This window comes from Oncorhynchus gorbuscha, linkage group LG15 (assembly GCF_021184085.1).
Source record: "Oncorhynchus gorbuscha isolate QuinsamMale2020 ecotype Even-year linkage group LG15, OgorEven_v1.0, whole genome shotgun sequence".
NCBI lineage: Eukaryota > Metazoa > Chordata > Actinopteri > Salmoniformes > Salmonidae > Oncorhynchus > Oncorhynchus gorbuscha.
The window spans coordinates 42,596,282-42,608,071 of record NC_060187.1 but is presented as its reverse complement, the minus strand read 5'-3'; the positions used below and the strand labels follow the sequence as shown (position 1 = coordinate 42,608,071).

Sequence of the window (11,790 nt, the reverse complement as noted above, 5' to 3'; positions counted from 1 at the left end):
ACTGTCCCTCTCTATCTTTGGAGGATGAATGCCCTCAGACTTGGCCTCTATTGGTTGACCTAGCCAACTATAGCTATGATTTATTGCTTGTTTGAACCCTAACCCTATCCTTAATTTAGATCAGTAGAGCAAAAAGTTCTGACAGAGGCCGACACGTAGGCCAAAACCTCCATAAAAAAGTTATACTACGAAGAGCAGTGTGGAGGTTTATTTTTTCTTTCAACTTATGTTGTTACCATGCTACAAGATAGCTCAGATGTGCGATTACATTTTTTGAAATGTTGAAAGTAACACACGTACCGGTATCAAATAAAAATGTTTATTACAAAAATGTAACACTTTTTAAATGAGAACACATCCACTTTGGATTTGGCCTCTTGTCACGCTCTCCCTAGGAGAGGTGGGTGTGGAGTCAGGTGCAGGAGTGAGCGAATTGCAAGAAAGGGCGTTTTATTTACAAGTCCAAAGAACAGGAATAGGACCACAACAGTAGCCACAAAACAACAGGAACGTAGTCCCGATAAAACACCTGTTTAACAGAACAAACCAAAACACAACCCAAACAAATGACAGCTACACAAACAATCCCGCACAAAACCAAGAGGGTAGGGCGAGATAAAATACCCCACTAATAACCTAAACTATACACAGGTGAACAACAAGACAGACTAAACCAAACAAAAAAGAAAAGGGATCGGTGGCAGCTAGTAGAGCACCGAGTGAACAGGTCCTGTGTAGCTCAGTTGGTAGAGCATGGCGCTTGTAACGCCAGGGTAGTGGGTTCGATCCCCGGGACCACCCATACGTAGAATGTATGCACACATGACTGTAAGTCACTTTGGATAAAAGCGTCTGCTAAATGGCATATATTATTATATTATTATTATTATTATTGAACAGGGAGAGGAGCCACCCCTTGTCGCGCGGCTCCCGCAGTGCGCCGACGCCGGCTTCGAGGACGACCCGGAGGGCGAGGCACATGGCGATCTGGATGGAGGCGGTGGAACTCACTCAGCAGAGATGGGTCCAAGATGTCCCCCACCGGCTCCCAGCACCTCTCCTCCGGACCGTATCCCTCCCAATCCACGAGGTACTGCAGGCCGCTCACCCGACGCCTAGAGTCCAGGATGGAACATATGTGCGGAGGGACCTCCCGCACCTCAACGCCCTGCAGTGGACCAGCTACCACCGGCCTGAGGAGAGACACATGAAACGATAGGTTAATAAGATAATAAGGGGGGAGCTGTAACCTACAACACACCCCGTTTATTCTCCTCAGGACGTTAAATGAACCCAGCTTCCGGCAGGGCAGGCGGAGGTGCAGGTTTCGGGTCGAGAGCCAGACCTGGTCCGCCGGTGCGAACGCGGGGGCCTCATTGCGGTGGCAGTCAGCGCTCTCCTTCTGCCTCCCACCGGCCCGTTTCAGGGATTCCTGGACGGCTCTCCAGGTCTCTTGAGCGCTGCACCCATTCCTCCACCGCAGGAGCCTCGGTCTGGCTCTGATGCCACGGTACCAGGACCGGCTGATAGCCCAACATGCACTGAAACGTCGACAGGTCCGTGGGGGAGTGGCGGAGTGAATTTGGAGCCACCGCACCCTGTCCGTGCGGGTCCCGGAGAATTACGAGGTACTCATAATAGCCAGATGTGGTACTAAGCGCAGTCTTCCACTCATCTCCCTCCTGGATTCGCACCAAGTTATACGCGCTCCTGAGATCCAGTTTTGTGAAGAAGCGTGCTCCGTGAAATGACTCCACCGCCGTGGCGATGAGAGGTAGGCGGGTGACGTGGAGGGCCGAATGTACCCCTGTCCCAGAGATTCGGTGACATATGTCTCCATAGCCACCGTCTCCTCCTGCGACAGGGGATACACGTGACTCCTGGGAAGTGCGGTGTTCACCTGGAGGTTTATTGCACAATTCCCTCATCGATGAGGTGGTCATTGGTTCGCCCTCTTTTTACAGAAAGTGACAGCCAAATCGCCATATTCGGGGGGAATGCGCACAGTGGAGACTTGGCCTGGATTCTCCACCATCGTAGCACCGATGGAAACTCCCACACACCTACCTGAGCACTCCTCTGACCACCACTTAAGAGCCCCCTGTTTCCTCAAAATTTGGGGATTGTGATAATCCAACCAGGGAATCCCCAGCACCACTGGAAACGCAGGAGAATCAATGAGGAAGAGACTAATCCGCTCCTCATGACCCCCCTGCGTCACCATGTCCAGTGGAACCGTGGCCTCCCTGACCAGCCCTGACCCTAACGGTCGACTATCCAGGGCGTGCACGGGGAAGGGTTGGTCCTTCTGAACCAAGGGAATCCCTAACTTAAGCACAAACCCACGGTCCATAAAACTCCCAGCTGCCCCTGTATCTACTAGCACCTTATGCTGGGAATGAGGAGAAAACTCAGGAAAGGAATCGACACAAACATATGACCAACAGGGAGCTCTGGGTGAGCCTGGTGCTGACTCACCTGAGGTGTCCGTGCAGTGCTCTGACTGCCCTCTCGACTCCCAGACGAGCTCGCCCAGCACCGGTCAGAAGTGTGGTCTCCGACCACAACTGGTGCAGGAGGAGGCTCCTCCTCCGGTCGCCCTTGCTGCATCCCCCCCTAACTCCATGGGTGTCGGAACGGGGGGGGGCTGGGAGGTGGAACGAACAGAACCATATCTGGACGACCGTGAGCAGCCAGCAAGTTGTCCAGCCTGATGGACATGTCGATCAGTTGGTCCAGAGTGAGGGTGGTGTCTCGACAAGCTAGCTCCCTGCGGAAGTCCTCTCGCAGGCTACACCTATAGTGGTCCATCAGGGCCCTGTCATTCCACTCCTTGCCGGCGGCCAGGGTCCAGAACTCCAGCGCGAAGTCCTGTGCGCTCCTCATCTCCTGCCTTAGATGAAACTGCCCTCACTGAATCTGGACCCTCCCAGACCGCGTTTGCCCACTCCAGGGCTTTGCTGAAAGGCAGGAGACGAGAACGTTGACACTCTCCTCTCCCTGAACCCAATAGAAAATCTTTGGAAGGAGCTGAAAGTCCGTATTGCCCAGTGACAGCCCCGAAACCTGAAGGATCTGGAGAAGGTCTGTATGGAGGAGTGGGCCAAAATCCCTGCTGCAGTGTGTGCAAACCTGTTCAACATCTACAGCAAACGTTTGATCTCTGTAATTGCAAACAAAGGTTCCTGTTCCAAATATTAAGTTCTGCTTTTCTGATGTATCAAATACTTATGTCATGCAATAAAATGCAAATTAATTACTTAAAAATCATACAATGTGATTTTCTGGATTTTTGTTTTAGATTCAGTCTTTCACAGTTGAAGTGTACCTATGATAAAAATTACAGACCTCTACATGCTTTGTAAGTAGGAAAACCTGCAAAATCGGCAGTGTATCAAATACTTGTTCTCCCCAGTGTATGTGTTTTGTCGTGTCTATGGTTTTTGTGTGTTCATGGGGTTGTTGCTTGTCTAGGTGTTTTTATGTCTATGGTTGCCTAGATTGGTTCTCAATCAGAGGCAGCTGTTTATCGTTGTCTCTGATTGGGGACCATATTTAGGTAGCCATATTCCAGCCCAGTACCACCAGTGCCAACACCATTCACCAGGCTTCCCGTGCGCCTCCAGAGTCCAGTACACCCTGTTCCTCTTCCCCACACTCGCCCTGAGGTGCGTGTCCCCAGCCCGGTACCAACAGTTCCGGGACCACGCACCAGGCCTCCTGTGCGCCTCCAGAGCGTCCGGCGACAGTACCTTGTCCAGAGTGTCTGGAAAAAGTACCCAATCCAGAGCGTCCGGCGTCAGTTCACAGACCAGAGCGTCCGGCGACAGTTCACAGACCGGAGCGTCCGGCGACAGTTCACAGACCGGAGCGTCCGGCAACAGTACCCAGTCCAGAGCATCCGGCATCAGTTCACACACCGGAGCGTCCGGCGACAGTTCACAGACGGGAGCGTCCGGCGACACTTCACAGACCGGAGCGTCCGGCGTCAGTTCACAGACCGGAGCGCCCGGCGACAGTTCACAGACCGGAACCTCCAACGACAAGCCACAGTCCGGAACCTCCCACGACGGGCCACAGTCCGGAACCTCCCACGACGGGCCACAGTCTGGAACCTCCCACGACGGGCCACAGTCCGGAACCTCCCACGACGGGCCACAGTCTGGGGTCTCCAGCGACGGTCCCCAGCCCGGGGTCTCCAGCGAAGGTCTCCACCAGCCCGGGGTCCCCATCGAGGGTCCCCAGCCCTCAATGTAAAGTAGGGGGGCGGCGTCCAGAACCTAAGCCGCCAGCAAGGTTAGATGCCCACCCAGACCCTCCCATATATGTTTAGTATTCTTTGTTTTCTTTATTATTTTGGTTAGGTCAGGGTGTGACGAGGGTGATATATGTGTTTTTGTCCTGTCTAGGGTTTTTGTGTGTTTATGGTGGTTGTCTAGTCTAGGTGTTTTTATGTCTATGTTTGCCTAGATTGGTTCTCAATCAGAGGCAGCTGTTCATCATTGTCTCTGATTGGGGACCATATTTAGGTAGCCATATTCCTTGGCTATTTCGTGGGTTATTGTCTATGTGTAGTTGCATGTCAGCATTCGTGTTTATAGCTTCACGTTCGTTTTGTTATTTTGTTAGTTTGTTTAAGTGTTCTTCGTTTTAATGAAAGAAGAATGTATTCATCTCACGCTGCGCCTTGGTCTCCTTGTTACAACGACCGTGACACCCATATACCACCCACCGCGACCAGTATGCTCTCGTCGGCTTGGCCTCTACATATTCATCACCAGACCCACTGGCTCCAGGTCATCTATAAGTCTTTGCTAGGTAAAACTCTGCCTTATCTCAGCTTACTGGTCACCATAACAACACCCACCCGTAGCACGCGCTCCAACAGGTGTATTTCACTGGTCATCCCCAAAGCCAACACTTTCTTTGGCCACCTTTCCTTCCAGTTCTCTGCTGCCAATGACTGGAATGAATTGCAAAAATTGCTCAAGTTGGAGACTAACCTTAAGCATCAGCTATCTGAGCAGCTTACCGATCGCTGCAGCTGTACATAGCCCATCTGTAAATAGCCCATCCAACTACCTACCTCATCCCCATATTGTTTTTATTGACTTTTTTGCTCTTTTGTACACCAGCATTTCTACTTGCACATCTATCACTTCAGTGTTAATTTGCTAAATTGTAATTACTTTGCTACTATTGGCCTATTTATTGCTTTACCTCCTTACTCCATTTGCACACGCTGTATATAGATTTTTCTATTGCATTATTGACTGTACTTTTGAGTATCCTATGTGTAACTCTGTATTGTTGTTTTGTTGTTGCACTGCTTTGCTTTATCTTGGCCAGGTTGCAGTTGTAAATGAGAACTTGTTCTCAACTGGCCTACTTGGTTAAATAAAGGTCAAATTAAAAAATAATTATTAGTTTAAGTGTTATCTGACAAAACTATGTGGAGATATGGGATCAGAGTCCGGGATCTATTTCACATCGAGGCTTGGTGGTTATCGAGGGGGAGTGTTGGAAAAAAATGTGAATTGAGAGAGGAACTGTTGGCATTCACAATGGATGTAAAAAACAGACTGCTGACTTTCTGTGTAATGATTAATAAGGCTTCCTTTCATTATGTGTTGTCGAATTCATACAAGTATTTACTGCCATTCTAAAAGGTGTGGCAGTACATCCATTGTGAATGTCAACAGTTCCTCTCTCAATTCAATTTGTTTTCCAACATGCCTTCAGACTTACCTTTTTTGTATTATTTTCCTTGAAATAACAACTAGTGTGTATCGTGTGCGCTTCCCCTATTTGGAAAGTTGGTCTGCCTGCTCTTCAGTCCGAGAGAGACATTCAGAGAGCTGCTCAGATAATTAGAATGGTGGAGCAGAGCTTGATCAGGACTGCTGTAGTAACGGCAGTAAAGGAGCAAGAGAATGCTGTTGATCAAAACAACAGGTCAGAGTGATGGAGATGATAATCACTCCAATGATGATGAATACCACACTCAGCCGAGCGTCATGCTTGATTTAGTCAAACAGACGTGTCAAAAGACTGGAGACGGTATTGTTTCAAGTCTATCAGCAAATGTTAGTCCATCCAAGGTAGCCGCCAACACTGTCCCAGTGTGCATGCCTCCCACTTTCAGACGTGATAGCACAGATACATGTACTGTGTAGGAGTGACAGGAAATTATGAAGACTTACTTGGTAAAGAAAGGTTTCAAAATGCCAAAGCAAGGTAGTGAAATCATAGAAAGATTCATGGGGAGGGCCAAGGACATAGTCAAGATAGGAATCCGCAGCAACCCTTGTAAACATCAGCAGAGAACCTGAGGTTATTTTGAAACAGCACTTTGGTGAGGCCATCTCCTTCACTACGCCTCTTCAAGATTTTTATGAGACAAAACCTTGTCGGGGGGGCGAGTAGCTTAGACTACTGGGTGTGCATTAACCGAGTAGCAGATCTAGCTAATGAATGTCTACAAAGCCAGGGCAGACAGATGGATGACGTGGGTTTTGCGGTCGCCCCAAACATGAACTGTACACAGCATTCGGATGCAAGCCTAGGAAGAAATGGACAGTGGATGAAGTCCAGGAATTGATAGACTGCCATCAAAGTGGCAGGTGGAAACAAAACATATTGACATTACAGGAAACCAGAAGAGCGCTCAGTGCCCTGTTCCTATCTCAGTGGTTCAAGGAGTTCAGAGTGGCAATGATCAGGTGACAATGACAAAACTCGCAACACTGCTAGAACAGTTTCTCAAAAACCCCAACTCTGCTCCCCCTGCCACGACAGGGTCTCGCAGAACTGCACTCCTGTCTCCCTTCCCACATGCCATATGTAAAGATGTGGCTCACTCCACTGTATTAATGACCGCCTGTACTTCAAATGTCACATTCTTGGCCGTCAAACTGTGGACTGCCCACAAAAGCAGGAAGTTTGAAGAGAGGCGCCAGCCGATCAGCGGCCACAAAATCAAGGTCCAGCTTTAAACGAATAGTTCTGCACCTCGAGGGGGAAGGTGCAGATAAAAACGGAGTCCTGAAACAGAACCGTCTTCATACAAAGAGAAACTCCAAGGCGACACAAATGTGATATATCAACGTACTCAGAGACTAGTAAGGATTGTTTGTTTGCACCAGTGACCATGCAGGGCTCAGTAGAACTAAACGGACTCGATAGTGGTTCAAATGCCTGTGCGCTAAGTGAATCTGCCGATCATACATTTGCTTCAAAGACGTCTGAACTGAAAATGTCCACTCCTGTGGTACCTCATTGGATGTGGAGGACAACAGGTTGATCTCAAATGTGAATATGAGCTCCATATCGAATTAATGAACTGTATGAAAGCTGGTGCCAGTCTTAGTTGTGCCAGGACAAACTGACGATGTGATCATTGCAACAGATGTAATGAAACGTGTCCTCCATCAACTGAAAAGTACAGAAGGATACTGGGAACAATATCACAACCAGACAATGGGCTTTCTGATGAATCAGATACACTTCTAAGCATACTGGCAAATGTTGGCTGTTAGCAAGAAAAAGTAGTGAAAGTTGCCACTGTCGTTCTCAACCTGTGTCTGGTGTAGGTTGAACATGGGGTAGGCTGAAGAGAAAAGTGCCCTTTCCATTGGCAGTACTGTAACTGTAGAGCCCACAACGTCTTGAGCAGCACAGAGGAGTGTGTAAGTGGGTTGTACCGTATGCCTGCTTGTGGGGGTGACAAATGGATCTCCATGAAGGCGGTTAATCTCCAAGACCGCCCAGTTACACTGAAGCACAATGCAAAACTGGCATAAGTATACCCCTGTATAAGATTGGAAGATCTTGAGTTAAACAGCTGCTGTGGTCACAATGTGATGATTAACAAGATGTCACGGAAGGTCATTTGAACCACACCTGAACAGGAAGAAAAACGCATATATGCGGATGTGTTGAAAGAAATGGTTCTGTTTTTTTTCTCTTTTTTTCGGGGTCTGATTTCATCATTTTTAAATGCAACATACCAGTTGGTCTGTACAGGCGATGTGTTTACTGTTTTACGCTCTCAGACAGTTCCTCCATTTGGTGTTTCAATAATTTTATCTCATTGTCTTCCATTGGTTCTGATAAGGAAAGGACCAAATTGACAGCATTTGTCACGTTCTGACCTTAGTTCCTTTGTTATGTCTTTGTTTTAGTATGGTCAGGGCGTGGGTTGGGGTGGGTAATTTGTTCTTTTTTCTATGTTGTGTTTATGTGTTTGGCCTGGTATGGTTCTCAATCAGAGGCAGGTGTCGTTCGTTGTCTCTGATGTAGAATCATACTTAGGTAGCCTTTTCACACCTGCGTTTTGTGGGTGATTATTTTCTGTTTTAGTGTTTCACACACCTTACAGGACTGTTTCGGTTTTCGTTTATTTTCACATTGTTATTTTGTATTTTCAGTGTTCAGTATAATAATTCATCATGAACACACACCACGCTGTGCATTGGTCTGACATTTCATACTCCTAGCTGAGGAGGACGAAGAATTACGTGACAGAAATAGAGGTGAAGTCCTCACATTTGGTAAATCTACAGAGGTTCTACAGAACTAGGCTTAATCATTATGCACGTTCCATTTGATCCCATATAAGGTCTGTCAGTAATGCCGAGCGATGAAAGTAAATTGCCATACATCTGGAGAGCAACACCATTTAACATTTGTATGGAGTTGTAAAAAAACACAACTACTTACCCACTCCTGGACATCAGTGACTCACTGCTGTACCGGGCCACCATTCACAGACATTAGGTTCTTCAGAACTTCAACACTCTCCTTTTCCTTCAGAAGTTTTTGCTTGGTCTATGAGGACAAACAAATTAAGAAAAAGAATCTGAGAAAATGTGGCATGATGTGTCATCTTGTTAGCAGACAGTATCTTAAACATGACCATTAAACTCATTGCAAAGCTAGCAAAACATTAATGTCACTAATTAGAAAGCAGTAGTCCCCAGGACATTTACAGTATTAGCCAAGACTTCCTTCTCGTCTTGTGCACCAGTGACATGGAATAGTCTACAATCCATGCTTCATCTAGATATGTTAGTGCCCCTGAATTAATTTAAAATATTGATGGGAGAATCTGTTACAGGGGAGTGTTAAGGCTTTAAGCTGGATCATGTTGTATTGTATTGTTGTATGTTTTAATTCTGTAATGTATTGATTGTTGTTTCCTTCTTGGCCAGGTCTCACTTGAAAAAGAGACTCTGGGTCTCAATGGGCTTTTCCTGGTTAAATAAAGGTTAAACATTTTGATGCAAATTCACGACTGTTTGCTTAAACTATCTTTCAAGGTTACCTCACGGAATCATTTGCTCAGGGTAGCACTCATATGGGTGAAACGCCAACTGCGCTGGTCCAGTGCTCTGTTGAAGGAGTCACATTTACAGAGACGAGTGCAGTTTTCATTTAAAGCAGAATGCAAACCAGTCATTAATTGGTCATGAAATCTAGACTACGTAGCTGACACAAGTGCTAGGACAGGTTTTTTCCAACTTTAAAATGTATCCTTTAACCTCACTGACAGCCACATACACAAAGCTACACCCAGGCAAACCAGTTCCATGTATTGCGACAGCTATTTGCACCAAATACAGTATATCTTCAAGATGAGGGCGTTTGCCTGTTCAACTTCCTCCCCAAGTATACAGGCTGCACTGTCCTGGATGCCCCCTCCCCATTTGATATATGTATTGGGTGAGAATGAACGTGATCTTCTTACGAAAAAACAATGTACCTATGACACTGATTACAATGTACTTATGACACAATAATTCACTACTAACTAGTGGGATTGAAAAGACTTGTATAATACCTCACACTCCACGAGCTTTGGCATGAACCACAGAGAGGAAGGGCTTTGTCTCTAGCAAGTTCTCCAGCTCACGGCAGGCTCTGCAGTCCTTTTGTAAATATAGTTACACACCAAATTGTTGTAAAAGAAGGTGGCCGTGTTGCCCACTTCCCTCTACAGCTGCAGGATGTACACATGTATTTCCCTCTTGAACGTGTTGGGGGAGAAGTCCGCAAGTTGTTTACATACTCATCTCATATGCATATACTGCACTCAATACCATCTACTGTATCTTGCCTATGCCGCTCTGTACCATCACTCATTCATATATCTTTATGTACATATTATTTATGCCCTTACACTTGTGTCTATAAGGTAGTAGTTTTGGAATTGTTAGCTAGATTACTTGTTGGTTATTACTGCATTGTCGGAACTAGAAGCACGAGCATTTCGCTACACTCGCACTAACATCTGCTAACCATGTGTATGTGACAAATAAGATTTGATTTGATTTGAAGTTCTGAGCTCGATTACCTGGAGGCCTCGTTTGCTTCCGCAAATTCGGCTACACCACAGACACCATTTCCAGGGACGTTGGACACACACACACACACACACACACACACACACACACACACACACACACACACACACACACACACACACACACACACACACACACACACACACACACACACACACACACACACACACACACCCCTAGACATTACTCTGCATGATCCATGTCTTCAACACTGTTATAAGCCATCAGTGTTTTATCCCTTGCTAAGCTGGCTGTTGGAGCTGAGAAAACACTACACGGAGATATTAAAGGTATGACATGCTAGAGCAGGGGTGTTAATTATTTTGGCCTTGGTGGGCCAAATACATACATTCGGGAGCAAGTGAAAGCAAGTCATGTTGTGGGCCACATCTGGCACATGGGGCCCACTGAGGCCAGTCCTTTGTATTGAATAATGTCATTCTTGAAAAATCTATTGCCAACATTACACCTATTAATCTCTTACCGGTAGAAGATGATGCATGGAACGTTTGTGTGACTACTGTGCCTCTGCTGTCCATCTCTCTCCAAGGGACCCTGGAAACAGTTGCTTTTTTTGTTTTCTGTTTCTTGGCCTAAAAAAAGTTTCATTCATTCATTTGGATTATCATTTGCTGTTGCTTATGCGGCAGCTACTCTTCAAAGGGTGACACACAAAAAAGGGCCCTTACATACTTTTTTTGTTAACTGATTAATTAAAGTATTTCACAATAAAGGAAAATAAAGGTTTCTCAAAAGGGGACAAAGTCTACACATCAAACTGCATTTTTTCTTTCAATCACATTACCGGTTCTGGGCTTGCCCTTGTCTCAGAAGCTCTTCCAGTTGATCCTCGTAGTCTTCCTCTAAAGATGAAGCCATACTATGTGGCTGTTGTGATAGAGGTAGACAGGCAAGTAGACAGACATATTGACAGATAAGTATGGCAAACACAGACAAAACAGGCAGGCACACAAACTTGCAACTAAGGCAGACAGACAGGTACATACAAAGACAGGTAGGCAGGCAGACAGACGGAGAGAGACAGAGAGAGAGAACATCTTGTAAAAGAGCTTTTGAGTTGGGTGTAGAAAACCAGTGAGATACGGAGAGAGAGTAAGAGAAGATAGAGAGTGGGTAAGAGGAGAGAGAGAGAGAGAGAGAGAGAGAGAGAGAGAGAGAGAGAGAGAGAGAGCGTGGGTAAGAGGAGAGAGAGAGAGCGTGGGTAAGAGGAGAGAGAGGGAGAGTGGGTAAGAGAGAGAGAGTAAGAGAAGCTAGAGAGAGAGAGTAAGAGAAGCTAGAGAGAGAGAGAGTAAGAGAAGCGAGAGAGAGAGAGTAAGAGAAGCTAGAGAGAGAGAGTAAGAGAAGCGAGAGAGAGAGAGTGTGAGTAAGAGGAGAGAGAGCGAGAGAAAGAAGGAATAGTTCTTAA

General features: G+C 46.5%; 1 long non-coding RNA gene across 1 annotated transcript; it reads right to left on the bottom strand.

Annotated features, from left to right (window-relative positions):
* Nucleotides 1-378: 378 nt before the first annotated feature.
* On the bottom strand, nucleotides 379-11,499 carry LOC123997690. Its single transcript, XR_006832161.1, has 6 exons — nucleotides 11,170-11,499; nucleotides 10,849-10,957; nucleotides 9,842-9,929; nucleotides 9,326-9,392; nucleotides 8,722-8,829; nucleotides 379-1,193 (listed from the first exon to the last, which is right to left on the bottom strand). It is a non-coding gene; the product is annotated as an uncharacterized LOC123997690 (long non-coding RNA).
* Nucleotides 11,500-11,790: the final 291 nt, after the last annotated feature.